We start from the raw sequence: 22,070 nt of genomic DNA, 5'->3' as shown, positions 1-22,070 counted from the left end.
GACAGTACAATTACGTATATATTAATCACGTATATATGCTGATTTTCCCTCAAGTATATTCTTTATTTCAGAAGTATATAAGAAATAAGTAAAATGACACACGAAGGTTTATGCCCTCCAAGTGGCACAGTACATTGATGAACTTATTTACTATATATTATCTCCCTCTTTAGAACACTCATTATAACCACTGAGCATTGGTCAATATAAATCCAGGTTAAAATAAAATTAAGAAGAGAAACAGATAACGAGAAAAATATCACCCTCCTACGCATACGTGAGGATAAACTATTACGGTGGAGGGGCAAAGACTTTGATAAATTCTATTCAGGCATCTTATATCTGGCAATAAAGATGCAAGTATTGAAAAAAAAAGTTAAAATAAACTTTATAAATCTAGCTATCAAAATAGAAAACCTCAGGAACATGAAATATTGCAAGTCAAATACATGAACTATTTAACATGTGGATGTACAGTTAAAACAGTGCATCAATTTTTTATCACATGAGAAGGCATTCAAACTGGCTACACAAAGGTAGCAAAGATAAAACATTGTAAAAGATACACAGGATTTAAAAAAAAAACTTAATAATGAAAGGACTACTGCATATTTCAGATGGCACCATATTAAGATAAATATGCAGGCAGATATCCGAAAGCATTAAAACACATTCAGAGTTCTGAATAGCACATACATTTGTAATACACAGAGAAAGCATTTAGAATTTGAACGCTTTTAAGATATGGCAACTCCGCCAGTGACTGTGTTAGCAAAGCAATGCTTACCACCATAGCACTTTCTAAGGACATGTTTTGTTTTGTTTTTTCATCTTTTTAAATTCAAATACAGTTGGCTATCTCTCTACACTCTTAGAGCAGCACAATTTACGTAGCATATTGCTCTTTTTATCATGTCAACTCTTTGTTTTTTGGCGTTAGCTGCAGGTGGTGTTTTCCATATATGAATTTCTGGGAATATGGTCTGTGTTGGCCATATAAGGATGTCTATTTGAGCCATATGTTTTGCTGTCATGTGTCTCATTTTGTCTGTCTGGAATGTCAGGACTGATTTCCACATCGTTTCTTGAATGGACCAAATACAAATTTGTAAGAACAGAGAGGAAAAAAGTGGGGCTGGAACTCAAACAACTTTGTCAAAACATATATTGGAGAGGAAATGCAATATCCTGTAAACATTTGCACCCTTTTTCTCACATCTTATCTGTGACTGACATCATCACAACTGCACAATTTAGGAGAGAATCTACTTGATCAAATTCAGAAGTTTGCAGTATATGCAGATACATGAAAATCAAACAGACCCCACATCTTTGGAGTTCATGGCATGGCACATGTTAGCTGCCCTACTCTAAGAGCCCTGGGTCCAGCATTGAATGTGGGGAAGGGAAGGTGCCTCAGGCTCTACTTTCTCAGTGAATAAATGGAACTCTGATTAACTTTCTGACTAATGTCACAAGAAGGTTTGGCCCCATTTCTCAGAGCCTCTTGCATTGCCCGTTTGTTAACCGTCCTCACAGTCTTAATCAATTAACAATTTGAGTAATTATTGGCTTAATAAATGTTTCCCATCCTAGACTGCAAGCCCTGTGAGGGCAGAGACGGTCTTCCTCATTGACATATTACCAGGAATGCATATACCGTCCTTGCAATATAGGGCAAAAAGCTCACGGTGTCACCTGCAATCAGCCTCTACCGCTAAATGCGATGACAATTCCTTTTAGAGTCTGCCGATGTGAGCAGGAGGTAAACCTGTGGGGAAACGTGGCTGTAACACTTAAGTTTGTATTCACTGAAATTAAATAAAATTTACGATTTAGTTCCTCAGTCCTGATTCACATGTTCAATAGCCTCATGTGGCTAATGGCCACTGTTTTGGACAACGTAGATGACAGAAGACCTCCACCCCTGCAGAAAGTTCTATTGGACAGCACTTACCCAGAGAACTATAAAAGACACCTAAGTAAATCCAGGACCTAGCCAAGAAGAGTCTTAGAGGTGGTGAATGGCTTTCAGACATTCTAATGATGTCCAAATTGAAATCATTTTCCGTTTTAGAATTAGCCAGTAGATCTGTAAAGTTACATGGAATGAGGCTTGTGTGCTGCTGCAACACAATTTTAAGACAACTTTCTAGGCATGTCTGTATTTGAAAGGGTCCTATTTTACATTTGGAATAATACGCATTTACCTCAAATGCTGCTTTCCATGAACATTTAAATAGCTCATAGGTGAAGCTAAAAACCACAGAGTCATATCCCACCCTCATTTCCATCCTGAATTAAAGAAGCATAGTTGCCATTAGAAATGGCTCTTTTGGAAATTTTAAAGTAGATGCCTACTCAAACTGGGCGGCTTTTAGATACCAAACAAACAATGGTGTACTGCAGAAAACAACAGCAAAAGGCTTGGATATGTTTCAGGGGAGAAAAAAAGGGAGATGATAATGGACTCTAAATATGGGGCTTAAGGGTTTTTGTTTTTGTTTTTCCCCTAATAAGTGAGGTTTCAGTTATAGCCAGACTGATAGTGATCAAACGTTATTTCCTGATTACTCTAGGGTTGGATGTAAATCCCACTGGTAGTCTGTAGATATGGCTTTAGTAGACAGGGGTCATTATTAAAACTGAGCAAAGAAAAGCCAATGCTTAAGCTAGTTTGGGGAGTAATGGATAAGGGAAAGGAACAGCCATTATAGATGGCTTCTAGAACTTTGACAGGATATCTGGCCCTTTTACCCAGAAATACTATATTTTTTAGCAAAAATTTGAGCAAAAATTTTTAAAAGCTACCTTTCCTTCCATAGATGTCAGTGTGGATCAAAACCTTGACAGGGCACAATGGTAGTAATTCCATCAAAATTGATATCTCTATCTACACTCACCTCCAAAACTGACTAGGGATAAGAAGGATTCCTGTCATTGCTGTTGATCCTCCAGTGTTGATATTATTACCAAAGCTCTTGACAGTTTCAAGTTGCCACACTTTTTCCCCATTGCTTCTGGAGTGCCCTCCCTCCCCCTTCTCACCTGAGGACCTCCCTCCTACCATATCCTTTAATATGCAGCTTGATTGCGCCTCTTCTGTCCAAAGCCTTCTCCAGCTGTTAGTTACTTTCCTTTGGTGTTCCATCACACTACCTGTCCTTCGGTGTGACATTCTGTGTCTACCTGTCTCCCTCCAAACTGCAAATCTGTAAGCATTCTGTATACTTATGTCTGTATTCCTGGAGTTTCTCACAAGGTCATCACAGGAAAAGGAATCCAAGAACTGTTCTTATGAGAGAGTGCTCATAAGAATCTCTTAGAAATATTCTTGCACTCTTAGGAAGTAAAGCCGGGTGCCAGGATCTGAAGTTGGCTCAGTGGCTTCCCAAATTTGCTGCACATTGACATGACCTGAGGAGTTCCTTTAACAATCCAGATGTCTAGGCTGCACCCCACTGCAAAAAAAAATCAGAATGGCCGAGAGTGGGAGCCAGGCATCCCCAAGGTGATTCCCATGTACATCCAGGTTTGGCATCGACTGGTTAAGCTAATGTTTTATTGATAGGAAGTCAAATATACCTGCTAGGACATCTTCAAAGTGAACTTTTTTAATCCAATCCTGGGGTCACGTGGCAAACTTAAGACTGTTCTAGGAACCAGCACTTGCCTCCAATTTAAGGAATGTATGTGCAGCAAGTTACTTGTATCAAACAAACAAAAAAGATGGGAGCAAGCTATTAGGTCATTGATTTGGTGAAACAGGGATGTTGTGTGAGGAGCCACAATAAATTAGCATTTGGGCACTTGTTTGAGATTTACTGAGGTGCCAGAAATCCTGTGCAGGTATATGATTTATCATCACAGACATAAGTGACTAACCACAAAATTACACATGGGAAGTAAAACTCTAAAACCAGTCTGTTATTTGCTGGAGCCAGAACCATCCCGGTTTCCTCTAAGTCTTTTTTCAACATAGATGAGCATGAATTTTTCTCCCAGAAAACTCCAACCTCAAGTAGGTTTCCCCTTGAACAGTTGAAAACTTATTTCCAGACTAGGTCCTGCACTTAAGCGGAACTGAGGTATTCACATTGTCCATGCCCAAGAGCCAATGACAGGGCATCACAGGCCCCTGCAGCTGTGCTATACTCTTGAGAAGCTCGGGGGATTTTAATTCCAGTGAAGTCAAACAGCAGCAACCGTTCCCAATCAACCTTTAGCCAAGACATATCAACCAAATCTTCTTAGTGATGCGAATGTTATTGCTAATCTTTCTTGGCTTAATTGGAGGGAGGAACAGTGTGAGGTTACAACATACCTGAATCTTTGTCCAGATCATTTTGGGGAGTATGAGCCAAAGGCAACATCTGATATTGTACTGCCATCCCCATTGCCAAAAGGCACGGGACAGGGGTTGTCCATTAGGAAAGAAAGCCACCACCAGAAACAACTGCATCACACCTGGACAATGATTAAATACTACTATAATGCTTGAAATTTGCTGCAGCAAAGGAGAAGTTAAATAGAAAAACTAAGGTACATTCTATTTGGGATGATGGAAAAGATCTGGAAGCAGACTGTGGTGATGGCTGCACAACAGTGTGGATGTAATTAATGCCACTGAACTGTACACTTAAAAATTGTCAAAGTGGAACATTTTATGTTATGTGTATTTTATTCCAATAAAATAACTAAAAGCAAAAAAAAAAAGCTAAAGGAAAAGAATCTTCCCTATATTCCTAAAATTGGCAGATATGTATTATCATGAAAGTATCATGCCAAGCAGTAAAACAATGAGCTACAACATACTGAACAAACCTCTCCTCACCGCCAACCTTCCATTGCTTTGTCCTTACCCGCCAACAGCCACAGTCCAGTCTATGCTAGATAATTAATTCATATGATGAATACCTGACCCAAAGATAATTAACATGGATTGGTAATTAGAGACCAAGATCCCACCCAAAGTAGGTAATTTGATGGTCCTCTGATGCAAGAAAATGGTTCTCTTTTCAGATTTTATTCTATACTATGGCCCGTTAGCAAAAGCTGAGAAAGAAACATAGACAAAAACATACAAGTAAGAGCACCGCAAGTCCAAAAACTCTTTTTGGATGTTTTCAAATGAATAAAAAATTAACTATTCTCATGAAATAGTAGACCCTCCCAATTAAACAGCACTTAAGAGTGTCAAACACTTGCATGCAGTACAGTCATAGATGTGCAGCAACAGTATAAATGTAGTCAATGTAATAATTTATAAATTGGCTCTGTATAAAGACTTTAGATTCTATTTTTTTAAATAAAAGAATAGAACTTTTTGGTTTTAAAGAGCCCATGTGGATTTCAATTTAATTTGATCAGTCACTTTGTAGTCATAGTAATTAGGATTATTTACCTCTTAATAATAATATATATCATCTTTTCCCATAAAACATTGTCCTATATTCTGTTTCCTATCATCTATTCTTACTGGTTTTATATTAGGGATTTTTATATTAATGATGAAATTTTCAATGTATTAGAAATTCATGTATAAATTAGATCTCACTGAATTCATAACTACCAATATGTATTTTTCTGATGGATACATGACTAAGGAATATGAATACATAGTGAAGCCAAATTAAAATTACATGTTTATTATGTATAAAATCATAAATAAAATACTAAAATATAGCTGCAGAGTACAGCTGTTGCTAGAACATATCCAGTCACCTATTTTGTAGTTGCCTCTTTCTTAACTCTAGTGTTTATTGTGGAATTTAATTCATTAGATAATAAACATGGACTATAAATATACATGCAAATTTCCAGCTGATATGAAGGAAAAAGTTGATAAATAATGCTACAGTATAACTTTAAAAACAGAACTAGTGAGCCTTGAGGCTATTTTTTAATCATTTATTTTTATTTATTCTGTAAAGACTATTTTCATTTGTATTGTTTTTTATATATATAAATACACTTGGGAGAGAAACAAACAGCATATTTATGAAAAATTTTGATGGGGACCAGCTTGTAACTGTTTAGAAATTGTATTGCTTTAAAGATGGACAATACCATTCTATTATTTCTACAACTGAAAAAAACCCACAGATTCACATTATATTTAATGAAAACTAAACTTATCTCTCCAAAGAAGTAACAAGTCTCTCAAAAACAACTTTTTAGTTCACTTTGCACAAAGGGGTTTCGTCACTAAGAATTTGCAGTACTGCAAGCAAAGGCATCTTTGTGGCTGGCATATGCCGCAGTTCAGGATATAAACCAAATCTTGGGGCATTCTCAATAGATTTGGGGAATCCAATTGTTTGGCCAACATCCAAGTATGAATGAATGTATATCTAATATACATGTAGCATAACATTATACATGTTCACAGATAACATTTGTTCACCATTGAAAAGAATACCACACAATTTAACTCTAGTCTACCACAGTTTTCATCAGAAATTCTTTAAAACCCAGAGTTAGTGTGACACCTTTATCATTAACTCCTACAAAAGAGGAAAAAATGATATGGGAAGAGTAGTGGAAAAAAGGTAAGGAACAAAGATTTGGGTCTTGCTTCTTCCTTTTAAGAGCCTGCTGAGTGACCCTTTATAAGTCAAGCAGAATCAAGTTCTGCATCTATAAAGTGATGGAAAAGAATCTGATCATCTTTAAGACCACATAAATTCTCTGCCCTCAAATGCAATTTAAAAAATCAAGTTCACTTTAAGGAGAACATAAAGATATAAGGAAATTTCTCACATGCCCCATTAGATGTTTATCTCTATATAAGAGACAGGTGTCAAACAAACAAATAAGAAAAAAAAAAAAAAAACCACTAAGGCAAAGAGAAACTTTAACTCACCAGATTCCATCTGTTACATTTGAATTCATGCATAATTGATTATCCATGACTGGTAAGTTCTTTTCTCACTAGCCGACTACAGTTTTCTAAACATTAGGTATTAAATCACTACTAAAGTAGACTACATTTTAGAAACAGCAAGGGCAGAATAAGAATATTTTAAATGAAAAATTACATGCCGGTTAATAATAATACAGCTGACCTATGTTTAAGGGAGAGAAATTTTAATCATGTGCATATTAAATATTAATAGCCTATTCTGTTATTGTTATAATAAGGTTAAGTAGGCTTCTCCATGCTTAAGAAAAGAGGGAGAAGTAGGAATGCATAATGGTGCAAAAAGATACAGAGACGGGAGACAGACATAAGGAAAATGTGTCAACAATAAACAAGAGGAAATGAGAAAGAAGGAAAAGATGAAGGTGGAAACTAATCTCTATGTGTCATTATGACTGCCAGAGTACTGGCAAAGAAGCAGCATCCTTTTATTTCAATTTTAATCATTTCTGAATTTTAATACCCGGCTCCTTTTGTAATTCTCCTGGCATTCCCCATATGCCTCCATCCCAGCCAAAACACCAGTGTAAATTAAATGGCAGGCAACCACACCACTGATGTAGCCTCCCCAAAGAAACTACCAGGTGACCAAACGCAAAAAAAGGTATGTCTACTTTACATCCCTGAGGACCTGTAGCCAATTAACTGGCTGAATGTTCCCTACTTTCTTTAATTTTGAAAAGAAGGACAGTAGTTAGGTAATCTACAGATAGAGAATCATTAAAAAAAATAAAGCAAGCCAGTAGTAATACAATAATCAGTGACCATCAGGGCCTGGAAAAATGAGTTTGCTCTCACTGGCACTAAGGAGCATCACATGATTATTTAATTACAGCTCTAATTTTTGTCTCGTGGATGGCAACATATCAACAATTAATAGGGCAAATAGAGGAGACTGTTTTTAAAGAGACAGAATGTGCATGATAATGTAATAGGTCACACAGCAGTGCACCGCTTGAGGAATCCTTCCTTTTGTGGAACTAAATAAGACTATCTTGCAAATAGCTCCGTACAGGTCTCAAAAAGAAAATAAATTTAAAAAGCAAGAGTGTTTTTTAGATAACTTTCATCGAACTTTTCAGAATGCTTTAGATGCATTCCTATTGCAAATCTAGCATCATTTGTAAGGAATGGAGTGAAATCTTTGTTAATATAAATACCCTAAATCTTAATATATTTTTTAAGCAACGTATATAGCTACAATGAAAATTTTCTTTTTAAGCAATAATCATGACAGATATTTATTCAGCGGGATCCAGAAAAAAAAAATTCCTCATTTTAGTAAAGAACAGGTAGAGGTCAATCAGCCATGGGCCAGTAGTCTGTAGTATTGTTGGTCCTGTGATATCAGGAAGACCATTATATGGGTGACCTACCTAACTGCAAGATCCTTAGGGGAGGGCTTTCTGTTGACTCTAGTACAGTTTGTTACTACACCAACCACCCAAGGACCATGAACCTAAACTGAAATTCTTCACCTAATCCTGAAGGTCAATGAGGATAAATATTGTCAAAAAATGACAGAGCACATAGTTAAAGAAGAAAAACATTCAATTATCCAGAAAACTGGGACATGTATAGATTAAGTGTTCAGATAACCCCAGCAAAAACAGAAAATTAGAGAAAAAAGTCTCTTTTCCCATTAAATCATTATCAGCACAAGCAAAAGTCACTATTTTATCATTAGTTTAGCAAATCTTTCATGAGTACTCAAAATGCAAGGCGCAAAGGATGCTAACTGAACTTTCTCCTGTTTTACAGAACACAGACATGTATCTTACACTGAATTTCTTTTCTGTGGTCTTTTAATACCTTGTAGAAATAAACAGCAGCAGCTACAAATTTATAAAGTGGAAATATTAGTGTACTTTAAGGTGTTATATATTAATATGTTACAGGGTCTGCACATCCAAATTAACCAGGGAAATTCAAATAGTTAACCAATTTAGTAGCATTGGTCTGAGTAAGGCTAAGTCCAGCTTTAAACTCTAGTTCCAGTCACCTTTGTTCTTCCGCCATGCCAGAAGCCAAAGCAAAAACCAGGGCTGAGGTTTGGAAAAGGAAATAGACTTAGAACTACCTCTGTGATCAATTGCTCAAATGTATCTTAAATATTAGGTTACAGAGAATTTTAAGAAAATATAACTTGGCTAAAGAAAAAACACAAACCAGTGACTAAAATCATTCTACAAAAAGTAGTGTAAAGAGGTGCTAAATCAGCTCAATACGGTTTTAATGGCTTATGTTGGCCAAAGTCATCAGAATATAAGAAAATGTAGGCATCTCAAAATACAATGTGGGGAAGCTAAAACTGCTGAGGGGCAATGATTTCTAATGCCACTGGCAAAAGTGACCAAGTCAATAATAATTACAAATTAAGGAGAAAAGGAAAAAAAAAAAAAAAAGCAAGGAGAAAATTGTATATCCCATGAAAAGTTTTAAAATTCTATTGCTGTAGAAAACATTTTGAGGATTCTGGACCAAAAATCTGACTCTATACGTTCTAAAAGAATATTTTTAAAAGAGTCTAGCAAGCAGCAGCTTGTATGTAAGAGTATACATCATTCTTTTTTAACATGACTGTTAATATACAGTTAACATGTCTCCGAAAAAGGTTGTAATTAACTGTCTACTGCTCTAATAACACTAATAAGCATACAGTATTATTAAAATACAATGACTCCATACAAAGTAAGGCTGTCATTTTTTTTAACTTTTAAGATAATGTTCTAAATTGTTTTTGAGTCCTCTTAAACCACCCAAAAGAAACCCCACCTCTAAGATTTTTTTTTTAAAAAAGAATAGTTATTAAAATATTGTTCTTTCCTTCCGCAGTCTGGAGAAATCTGTCTAACATTAAACAGGATGTCCAGGTATCATTTCAGGTGGTGAAAATACAACAGAAAAACACCTCGATTATATGATCAATTCTATGTATTCTTTTAAAATTTAGAACTATAAGCAGTTTAATTTAGTTCTTCATTCACTGGTAAAATGTATCAGTGAATGGGGAAAGGTCTGCTCTATCAAGAATCACATAGCCCTCTTGTTAATCCCCAGTGATTTCCATCGTCTGGTTCACTGGAACAGGAAAACTCAACTGCATTCAACATCAAACAGCTAATTATGGATACGCTATATTCAAGACTATTTCCATTTCAAAAGATATCTGCATAGACTGGGTTCTATTTTACTTATAATAATTATCACAATAAAATATTTATAACACAAAATCTCTTTTACCTTAAAGTCCTTAACATTATAAACATTAAAAGGCCAAATTGTCATTCACATGCTCTTAACGGCATATCTGAAACCATTGAGCAAGACTAGAAAGGAACCTCCAGCAATCAACTCTACTGTATGCCTGGCTTCCTGGAAAACAGCATCTAAAGAATTCCCTCTCAAACAGATTACTACCTTATCTTGAAATATCTCAAGGAAAGAGGGTCTAATAATTTCTCCTGGGAGCTGCCTACCATATTTCACCACCCAAAGAAGAATGCCCACTGAAGAATTCTTGTTAGTATTTGGTCCCAAATCATCTCCAGCTGAGAAAAAGCAACATCCCAACACAGAGGTCTTCCCCCCGAACACTAAATGCCTGTCTCTCCTCCCTGTGGCTGTAGCCCTGCTGCTCCATATGAAACTGATAGGAACTTTTTTGGCACTTACCCTCCAAATATCAGAGGCTGCTCTCCAAATCTAGCCCTATAGGAGAGCTCTCAAAAAGTAGTCTTTGATGAGGTGACAATGACGAAGTTCTCTCTGGCACTGCTAGCAAGGCAGAAGCATCCCCAAATGAGGTGTTACCAGTTGCCTGTGAAGCAGCTGGACCATTACTGCAGTTCTGAGGGTGCGTCACAAATCAGGTCATAGCTCTGGGTAGAGTCCACCCACTTCACCCGGTACAACGCCCTCCATTTCCTGCACACCTGGGGGGAAGGGGTACAGAGAAGGGGGAGGGGGGGCTAGGGCAGGTCCACAGACATTCTAGTAAAGGCACGACCAGGTGCAGCCTGACATCTGCTTCTTCTGCAAGCATTTCAGTTTCATTTGGGGGACCTGCACCCCGAGGTACTCAAAATTTTGTGCAACAATAAACGGGCTCTAAAATGAGTGATGAGTGTAATAAAATATTGGACAGTTAAATGTTTTATCCAGCAAGATCTTTCCTCCACTGGAAACTGAACCAACTCTTAATTTTTGATTACAAGATACTTCACTACTAAATGTCAAATAACTGGACTGAATAAATTTCAGCAGAATCTAGGGACCTAAGTGCTGAGGTACCAGTTAACTAATTTTCATCTCTCATAACTAAACTAGATCATCACACAAACTGAATTACATCCTTGAAAGTCCATTGAAAGAGGTGATGAGAATTTCTATTATGAACCTTCAGACAGCAACAACTGTGGAAGTGATACAGAATAACTTGAAAGAATAAAAATAGGCCAATATGCTGGAGAAATGCTCTGCTACTAAATCTCACCCTGAATATATATACACACAATCTGTATCTATTTACTCTCGAATGAAATATCTGATCTTAAAAAAGACTTTAAAAAAATAAACAGCAAAAGGTACCATTGGCATAAGTTCAAAAGTACTAAATAATGTGTGTTAATGTGTTGATCACACTCTATGAAGACATCAAGTTTAAATAGACTTACCATTGAGAATTGCACTTAGGAACGATATATAAATTACCATAATAGACACTTTCTCTTTGGTGTACTGAAGAAGAACCTTGTGTAACAGATTTGATTTATATACTGTATTAAGACCCCATTCTGCTTTGATGTCAATGGAATATGTGATTAGAAACTGACAACTGTGTGTAGATGATGGTGTAAGAGCTACTTATAGAATGTAAGTGAAAATAAGCATTTTTTTCCCCAGTTAAACCTAAGTTTTGGAATTCAACTTTCACAGCATTTTGATGTTTCCAGGAGGCTCAAAAAAGAAGGGACTTTTAATTTAAGAAGAAAAAAAACATGCATTTGTATCATAAGAAAGCTGAAATCTCACTTAAGATTGGCAGATTAACAAGAGGACAAAAGGGGCAAGAATATTTTCAGAGGAAAGCTAACAGTATCAATCAATCAATCAATCAATCAATCGATGAGCCCCACTTTGTACTCATGTTAGCAGATCTCCATTAACAACAAACATTCAATCTAAGCCTTGGAAGGTACTACACTTTATCAAAGTTATCCTCTAATCAGATAATTTAATCTATTTAGAACTTTGCAGAAAGCTAATTTGGCAAACACACATTTCAATGTGTTTGAACATATTTGTCCCGAGGTTGCTCTAAGATGACTATTTTAAGTGGCCTGCAGACTCTTTTGGGGTTTTGATGTTACAGTTGAGATATGTAAAGTAAAAGTGCATAGCATTTCTTTCAACTGGTTCTCACACGACAGAAATAAGAAGATGGTATTACTCTTCTTTAAAGTTTTGCCACTGGTAAGTGATAAGAAAAACTCCGCTCGACCCCTACCCCCAACCGGGAAGAGTCTGAAGCCCTGGATTACAGTACAGGTAGATATTAAAATGGAGACAGAGCCGTTATTTAGTGGTGACAGGAATATAAATACGTGCACTAACCTATAAACTGGTATTTACTTCAGGAAGGTAAGTAATATTTTTCCTCTGATTGCTGAGCTGTCAGTTTAATGCAGCGTAAATAAACAGTAGGTGCCTGCTAGCTCGAAGTAGGAAGTGTTCATTCCACACGAGGAACAGATTACTGAAGCCTGATGCTCATCATGCTGAAACATAACTTTCATTTTACCAGAAAATACACCCTACCGTGGATGATTCTTCGTGCCTGATCTATTAATTAACTTAACTCTGTTCTGTCAAAAGGTAAACCAATTTGTTAAATTCACCCCAGAGTTTTGGAGTTTGAAAACCAAATCAATTTGAAAAGCAAGAGTTATGACTATCCTGTAATCTGATCACAAATGCTAAAAATGAATACTAAATATAATAAGCATCAACCATACAAAACTAAAGCAAAGTACATATTTAAATATAGACTTTAATAATCTGAGTTACCAAATTTGCTCAAAAATCTTCCTCCTTTGCCAATTAAAAACAACTGGCACCTTTAATATTTCACAACCTTGTGCTCCTTAGGTCCGTTCAGTATGTATGCTTACTCTGCTGTCTGAAATATCCAAAAGTAAACCATTCATAAAAATAAAATCACACTCTTTAATTCTAATAGAAATATTACTGAACTCTCCTGAAAAAAGGTGGCAAGTTTGAAGATCAAATGATGATACCCTTCCTCACAGCATTCATGTAAAACGTGGGTTTCTTCCCATTTTCTATCTACCACAAAGCTATGACGGTATATAGTGCAACTAATTTTTTCCTTATACACAAGTATTAAGCAAAATCTTTCACGGCATTATTTAAAGTGGGAACTCATCTAAAAAAGGACAGAAGGCAACTTGGGGAGATTTCTATTTAAAACATGGGCAAATTCTGCTAATAAACAATGGGCTGTAAAGGAAGGAGAAGGGCTTAAAAAATAATATTTTTGCATTCGATAACAACCTGCCTAGACATGGTCTGAAGATTGATTCAGTCATATGCATTTATTTTATATACTTCATCAATCCCAAGTACTAATGTAAGAGTCATTCAAGACAACACGTCTTGGAAGAAATGATTTGTTTGTGTAAAGGGCATATCAATGTATGGCCCTCTTGGAAATTTACAGAGCAGATGAAAAACCACTAGAGTGCTTTATAGAGTCCCTGCTGTATATCCATGTTGTGTTTAGCTTAATAGTGTTTGTAACCAAAAGATTTTTACAATAATGAGGAACAGGTGCCTGTCACCTGACCTTTTAGGCCTAATTTGCAATCCACAACCTGTCACATGAAAAAATAATTGAAAATCTCCTTCAGATATTTCAGTCTTTGCTAATTTAATGTAGCCTTTCTTAACCATCACTCAGCATACCATAGCTTATCCAGTCACAGGTTCATATAGCTGGCAACAGACTTCTCTGCAGAAATAAACCAATACTCACTCGTTTTGTTGTTGTTCTTGTTTAAGATGCTGGGAGACAAAAGAACTACTTTTGTAGATTATCAACCAAAGAATATATTAATTTATTACAACAACTAAACAAAAGGCATTCCTTGTGAATACTTTTACATACAAAGAACTATTATTTATTACATATTTCAGCTTGTGGGAAAATGAGGAATGCATTGATTCTGGAAATAACTATTCAGACTTTTGAAAGTTCTTTAGGTCTTCTTTCTCTATCCCCTTTTTTCCCTTTCTCTCCCTCTTGCTCTCCCCACCCCCACCCCACACAGATTTTTAAGGCACTAGTTAGTACTTGAGGAGGGAAATCCTTATCTGTTCTTATTTCACCCATCATTTGTACTCATTATTCAGAAAGGAATACAAAATTGAACAGTGATTGTTTCTCTTGTATAATCTTGTTACATGTATCCATACTTAAATTTAACAATGCTTTGTATTTTATGGCTACTGTTTACATATTATGTATTACATATGACTGAACAGCTCTACATTTAAAATATTGTTTCCATTAGAAAAACTATGAAGTAATAAGTGTCAAATGGAGATGAAAAATAAACATGCCTGGTACATTTATAAAATGCAGAGTCACTTAAAATGTGCACAAATAGGATACGTATTTTGCTACTGTTACATTTTACATAGTATACAGGCGGTCTAAAGTGTATTTAACAATGTGCCTAACCAAGTTAATTAAAGTACTTATGTCTGGTGACTGTGTTAAACACTTGGGGAGGTAGTGAAAGATACAGCCAGTTACTTCTGCTAACTAAAGTTGAAATTATGCACTTATTATAACCTTTTCTAACAATGTGAGAAAAACAGAGTAAATATATTAAATTTGTTTCACAACAGATGCTTAGGTTGTTAATATTTAAGATGCCTATTCATGCTATTCCTGTCTGCACATTTGTCAAAAATGTAAGCTTGAATGCTAATGTTTGCCAGCAGACTGGAGCAGCCAGTATATGAATGTACTACTGTTCCACTAAAATAATATGCAATAGAAATAAAGGACTGCTGCTAAATCATAGCATTAGTACCCCACAGCCGATTAAAGGTTTTTAGAGCAAACACCTCAAACCTTGGCTTTTTCCGGTCTTAAAGTACGGTTGTTGTTGTTGTTGTTGTTGTTGTTTGCTTTTGCAGCTACGTTTTACTAGAGAATAAATCTTACATTCCTGACACCTCAGAAAAATCCACTTTAGATAGGGTGTAAATTTCAATAAAGTTTCAATCGCACGCGTTACTCCCTCAGTAAGTTGATTTTAGGGACTGCTGAGGACAAAACCTGACACCTACCAGTCGCCTTTCACTTGTTTCTTACCCCTCCTCTGTTCCTCTTGGAAAAGTCAGGTCTCCTGGCCTCCAAGGATGCAAGCAGGGAACCCCAGCCAGTCCGGGTAGAACGGTTCTCTCCTGAGAATAGGACGTCTTTTTTTTTTTTTTTTTTTTTTTTTAATTTTCCCTGTCTCTGATACAACCACGTTAGAGTCCAAGTCTTACAACAATTGCCTGGAAATCTGGAATGCCGCGGAGAAAGTTCGCCGAGGAAGGGCGCAGAGGTCAAAGTTGCCAACCAGGGCACTTTTACGAGGCGATCCTGTGCTTGACACTAGTACGTGAGATTTGCAACGCCCCAGTGGAGGTCGGGGCCAAGATCTCCGGCAAAAGCCCTGAGATCCTCTCCTCCTTCTGGGGGGTCATCCCAAGAGTCACGCTCAGCGCATGTCCCCGGTAGGCGCGTGCCGCTCCCCGTACCTGCCACCTGCCTGCCTCGTCCCCCTTACGGTGGTTGCCCAAACCCACGCTCCGCCGCCCCGGGCGCCTCCGCAGGGAAGCGCCCGGAGAAGGCCGCCACGCTCGGGTCGGGACCGCAGGAGGGAGACCCGGTGCGGGCCCTGAGGCCGCACCTGCGATGCGTCAGCCCTGCTCGGAGGGCAGCGCCTCTTCCTGCCTCCCAGCCCTACTTCAGACCTGCAGTCGCTCGGGCCGACCTCACTACCTGCAGCGGAGCCTCAAAACGCGGAGCGCCGCGGCTCTCAAATCCCGGCTCCAACTTGAGCGCCCGGCGCCGGGCGTCCCCGGGATGGAGAAGTTGCCACCAACTTCCTAGGCCCCGTCCGCCGCCGCTCCCAGGCAGCCGCGCGGGCGGGGGGCGGAGGAGGAAGGAGGTGGACCGGGGAAGGATGCTGCGCTCCCTCGGAGCCGGCGGGCGCCGTCCCCGCTCCCCAGCCCACGCTGCCCGGCAGCTCTCCGCCGACCCCGCTCCGGGGCGCAAGGAGAGCCTTCCTCTCCCTTTCCCCGTTGGCTCCCTTCGCTCCTTTCGGCTCCCCCTTTTCTCTTCCGAGGAGCGGTCGCTCGGATGACCTGCGGGAGTCCGTCCAGCCAGGGTCTGCCGGGCAGGTGTGCAGGTGCCCCCACCCGAGAGGCATGAATGGCCTCCCCGAGCCCGTCCCGGGGGCTCTCCCACGCCCCCCCGGCCCGCCCCTGCGCGGACCCGCCGCGCGCGGGGGAAGCGCAGGGGCTCGCGGACCGCGGCCGCCAGACGTCGGCGGGAGCGGGGCGCCGGGGCTGGGGGCCACGGAGAAGTTTGGGTCGATTCCGACAGCAGAGAGGCAGAGGCTCGGGAGCCAGAACACGGGGCGGGGGCGGGGGCGGGGGGGTGGAAAGGGAGGCGAAGGCGCAGGACTCACTCAGGCATGGGCGCTGGGGCGGCGGTGGCTGTCGAGTGCGGGCCCGCGACCCGGAGCCGCTCCCCGGGCGGGCGCGCCGGCGTCGGACGTGCGAGGCGGCGGCTTCTGCCTCCCGGGCCGCCGCCGGCGGAGCTGCGGCTGCCGCGGAAGTTAATTGCAACTTGACTTCAAGTTGTCTTCTTTCCCCATCCGAAGTGGGCGTTTAAAGGGGAGAGCAGGCGAGGAGCGAGCGAGCGAGCGGGCGCGCGGGGCCGAGGGAGGAAGGGGGAGGGAGGGATGTGGGGGGAGGGGGAGGGGGAGGGGGAGGGGGCGGCGGGCGGGAGGGGGAAGGGGCCGGCGGGAGCCGCTCTCCGCTCGGCGGCCGCCGCGCCCGCAGTCTGGAGGCGCGCGGGAGCGGCCGGGGCGCCCCCCGCGGGAGCCCGCAGCCCCCCGGGGCGCGCATCCAGCCGCGGCTGCCCCGGCCCCGCGCGCCGCGCCCGGGGGCTCGGCGGACCCCGCGCCGCCGCCGCTGCCGAGCTGGTGCGAGCGGGCTGGCCGGCGGGGCGGCGAGGGCCCGGCCCGCCTCCCCAGCGCCCGCCCCGGCTTCTCCCCCTGGCGGCGGAGCCTCGGCGGCCGCCGGCTGCACGGAGCGCCGGAGCCCGAGCCGAGCCGAGCCCGAGCCGCCGCCGCCGCCGCCGCCGCCGCCGCCGCCGCCGCGCTGGGCTCCCGGGCTCCCTCCCCGCGCCGGCCGGGCTGTGGGGGGCGGCGGGCCCGAGGGGCGCGGGCGGGCGAGGCGCGCGCCGGGATTGGCGCCGAGGACCGGACCCTCCGCCGCTAGGGGTAAGTGTGGGCGCCCGGGGTGCGCGGAGGGGCGCGCGGCGCGGTTCTCGACGCCGCCGACCCTGCCCCCTCACCTCTCCCGGGCCCCGCCACGCGCACCCTCCTCTTGCCGCCTGCGGCTTCCTCCTGTTGTTCGTTGTTTGGCTGAGCTTTTTTGGGGGGGGGGGGGTGGAGAAGCGGGCGATTGCAGTGCGTGTGCCAGGGGAGGAGGAAGTCAGGTGAGAGGGCCCTACGCACCCCCACCCCCAAACCCAGCCCGCGTGGGGTTATCGCGCCCCACCAGGGGCATGCGGGCCAGTTTTTTTTCTCTCGTTCCTGTTCGGTGGAGACGACCTCTCCTTAGGGGGCCTCCTCCGCTCTCAGTCTGCACGGTCCATCTCCCCGCACCCTGTCCCCGCCCCTCGCTGCACCCCATCCAGGAGTGCTGCACCCCGACTGAGGAGCACGTGGTGGAAGGAGAAGGCGGGGTTGCTCTGGCAGACCCCAGCCCCGCGCCCCTGCCCGGCTGTCCAAGCGGTATCCTTCTGTCGGCCGCTTCTGTAAAATCCGCAGGGAAAGGACCCCTAAACTGAGGTCCAGTTTCTCCAAGAAGCTGGAAGCAGAGGAGGAGGCAAGTGATGAGCCTGTAGTGACAGGGGGGCTCGCGGAGAAGAGGGGCAAGGGAGCCTTTCCCGAAGGTGAATGAAACTTCAGAAACCTCTGCCACGGCGGAGTGACTTGGAGGTTCAGGACCCCAGGCCGAGGAGACAAGGAGAGCTCCATCAACTTTGCCCCTCTCATCCAGCCGTCCCCCGCCCCCACCCGCCCCCACCCAGCTCCTGGGAAGCTAACAGGTCTTTTGTTTTCTGTTCTGTCGTCTTTGGGAAATTTGCATTGAGTATGACAACAGAAAATTACTACTGTTTACTCGAAGTTAAGGGGATTACAGAAAGGAAACATAGTCTACTCCCCCCCCCCCCCCTTCGGTGTGTGTGTAGTTGTTAGGTTCCTAGCTTGAACTGCAAAACGTCAGTTTGTAACAATAAGGACTGTAGAGCCTCCTCGGTGTATTTTTAGAAGCTGCACTTTCTTGAGTTCCTTTCACACAAGGCTTGCTCTCTCATTAAGTCCCCATACATAATTGTATTTAGAGAGAAGGAAACTATGGAAGCAGGAGGGAGATTGCTAAGATCTCCATCCCGCCAGCGCAGAGCACTGTTTGCAGTGAAGTTCCTGGAAAGTGACTGTGGGCTGAGAATTCAGTTTTTCCTAAAAGCTCTGTTAGGTCCTCTTCTGTCAGATGTCTATGAATAAAGCACGCTGGGAAAATCCTCATATTCGTGCAGTCTTATTTTATCTTTTACACAGTGGTTGATTCTACTTTCAAGTCCTGGTAACAGCACATCAACTGTGCTGTATTTTTGTGTGGTTTTTCTAAATAAAGGAGGATAGCGCTTGTATTCATGCTGCTTTCTGATATGCCAGTTCTTTCCTATCAGTGGTATTGGATTCCCTGGAATGTCCATCTTTTTCAGTTGTCATTTTATGCAGAGACCTTAATTCCAAAGATATAAGAATATAAAAAGTTTATGAATTAGTGTTATTTTAGAGAACTAGCCCCTGGTTTCTAAGGTGGAAGTGCCCACCTCAACTCCTGGTTCTGTAAAGCAAAGCAATAAGGTATAAATGCCATGGGCAAAACAAAATACAAGTTTTCCTTCCTGGACCACTTTCTGCATCCATAGGACCCAAGAGACACAAAATCTCCTGCCTTAATTTACCAAAATGCTGAATTGCCTAACCAGTACCAATATCTCCATCTGGGAATGACATCAGGTTCGGAATGGAAAGAATAAATTCTCAGTCTTTAATTACTGCTTATTAGCAATTTCTTATAGCAGGCAGCTGATTCTCCAATTCTGAAAGGCTGAAATGAAGCTTAACAGAAATTGAAATACAAAAAAAAAAAAAAAAAAAAAAAGAGGGCGGGCGGATAGTTCTTTTCTCCCTTACACACTCTTACACACTCATTTATTCCCCAGAGTTATCAAGTAAGTCCCCTGAATCGAAAGTGTGATATGCTCCCCTGCGTTAAACCAAGGGAACATTTTGCCCCAACCTTTTGAATTTGCTTTTTTTCCCCTAAATAGTCTTGAACAGAGAGCTCACAGGCTCTATTATAATACAGAATTATGTAATGATGCGTACAGTGCATTAAGTAACATAACTTGATAAACTCTTTTGTAAACCCTGCCCCCTGGCACATAGTAGGAATACATTAAATACTTACTGAATTAAGATGTTAATGAAATATTGTAATTGGCCACAAATTCAATAGTACTAGGGTAAGCCTTTTTTTTTTTTTTTTTCCAGAAGAAAAAGATATTTTGCCTGAAAGTTATTAGGGTAATATATTTCTGCTTCTAGATTTTTTTTTTTTTAACAAGTCCAAATCTGATTTAAATGGTTGAAAGACAAGCAAATCGGAGACATAGCAAATGGTCAATAATAATAACTAGTGTCAAAAGCTGATTATTTTCCCAGGAGGATAAACCACAAATATTGCCTACTAAATAGTGTGAGAAAGATGCCAAGGAGGGATAAAACAGTATTGGCCTTCAAGGAATTTGTTTGGTGGCAAGATGACATCAAAATGTGAAAAGACAACTTGATGGATCAGTAAATGGATGGAATCAAAAGAATATTTGAGAAAATACTTTTTTTTCTCCTATAGACCAGAGGAAATAGACATCCTGATGGATGTCTGGTTGGAATGTATTTTTGAACTTAATTTGTCCAAACCTTCAGGGGGTATCAAGGCAAGCATAGGGAGTGAGGGGGAACTCGCCACTTACCTACATAAAGGCATTTTATCTAGTTACCACAGGGTAAATAAAGCTTGACTGCGTACCGTGTGTATAAATAAAGAGAATCCTAAGTAATTCATTCCATCTTTATATACTTCATTACATTTTTAAAAATTGAACAAGATTGATGCAGACTTCCCTCAAACTTTCTACCCTAAAACTCCTAAATCCTATAAACCCTAAAACTTCCAACCACTAGTCTTAGTTCTGCCAAACAGAGCAAATCTGTTATGTTAGGAGAGGCTATCTTATGCCAGGATAACAAACAGTTCCAGCGTTTGATTATCTACAATGACAAAAATTGTTTTCCAGGTTGTGGTGAGTCCGCTGCAAGTCAGTTGATCTGTTCCATGTCTCCTCAATCAGGATTCCAGACTGATAGAACAGTTGCCATCTTGAATGTTTTACGTTGCTATGGGGAGAATAAAGATTACTCCAGAGGGTGTCAGGCTGGCATTTAAATCCTATGGCCAGAAGTGACACACATCATTTGGGCTTCAACCTAATTGGCCAGGACTAGTTGCATGGCTCCATTGAATCATCACAATGAGGCCACATCGTGCTGCCTACCTCGTGCCCCAAAGTAGAGAGCTTTGCTGCACAACTTTTAAGGACTAACATACTCTTAGTGACTCTTTGCGCCAATATTCTCTAGGTAAGTGATCCCACCCTGCTCCTTCGTGGCCTAAATGTTCCATTCTTCAGGGTAAGCGCCAGAGAGGCCATCAAATTATAGGGAGACGTGCATGCTGTGACTTCTCTTTGAATGAAGTACTACAGCCCCATATCCCTTCCCCCAAAATTGTGGCACCCTATCAATTTTAAGCCACTCTATATGTATTTCCTAATATTGTATGTATTTTATTTTTCAAGACTTGTTTTCCGAGAAAGGGTGCCATGAACAGGAACTTTTAAGAAGTGTTATCTGGGGGGAAAAAGGTGTTATCTGAAAATGTCATGATCATTATCAAATTTTGAAATTTTGTCTTGAGTAGTTACTTCCCTTATTTTAAATATCTAATTTTGCAACACAAATAAAAAACTCTCTTGGAAGTATTCATTCATTCGTTCGTTCACTTATGCATCTTTTTGTTCATTCAATAAATAACTCATTTATTGATGCCAGATACTCTATTAAGGACCGTGTTTATGGAGATAATTAAGAGTTTTTTTTTTTTTTCAAGAAATACGTTTTCCAGTTGGGCACACAGAAAGAAAAGTCATTGCAATGCTAGTAGAGGCACAAAGTGCTGTGGGAACACTTGGGAAGAAGTAAATAACTCTGCTGGATTTAGGAAAGTTCTATAGCAGAATTGAACCAAGTCCTGAGGAAAAGTGAGACTCTTCTTGGAAGAAGGAGGATAGAGGAGATTTCAAGCAGTGAGACCAGTATGAGTAAAGGCACTTAGGATGTCCATCCCAGGACCCTAAGATCATGACCTGAGCCAAAATCGAGAATCCATCGCTTAATGGACTGAGCCACCCAGGTGCCCCTGGTCTTCAAATTGTTAAGGAGAAGTTGCTAATTTGGTTTTATATGAAAAATTGAAATATTAAATGTTGAGAACTTACCCACATTTCAAAGTACACATGTGGGGTGAAAACCTGTACAGATAAAAATCAGGTTAAAGACCAACAATCAAATGTCTCCTACTATATGAGATAGGGAGTCATTAAAAATTGTAAGGATTGGGGTAATACTATCAG

At 41.2% G+C, this 22,070-nt stretch overlaps 1 protein-coding gene and 1 long non-coding RNA gene across 4 annotated transcripts in view; one reads left to right on the top strand and one right to left on the bottom strand.

Annotated features, from left to right (window-relative positions):
- Nucleotides 1-16,875, bottom strand: part of SATB1 (SATB homeobox 1) — a 98,962-nt gene extending 82,087 nt beyond the window's left edge. Inside the window, exon 1 of one of the 2 annotated variants that reach the window (XM_072726756.1) lies at nucleotides 16,699-16,875. The gene's annotated coding sequence lies outside the window, so the exon portion shown is untranslated. Of the gene's footprint in view, nucleotides 1-10,597; nucleotides 10,671-16,698 lie in introns of those variants that run through there. The other variant, XM_072726758.1, reaches the window with a different exon arrangement.
- LOC112925607 (uncharacterized) overlaps nucleotides 1-22,070 on the top strand; it is a 39,354-nt gene that overhangs the window by 3,516 nt on the left and 13,768 nt on the right. The window lies entirely within an intron of this gene.

Source organism: Vulpes vulpes, chromosome 11 (genome assembly GCF_048418805.1).
Source record: "Vulpes vulpes isolate BD-2025 chromosome 11, VulVul3, whole genome shotgun sequence".
In the NCBI taxonomy this organism is placed as follows: Eukaryota; Metazoa; Chordata; class Mammalia; order Carnivora; family Canidae; genus Vulpes; species Vulpes vulpes.
This window is presented reverse-complemented; position numbering and strand designations above follow the sequence as displayed.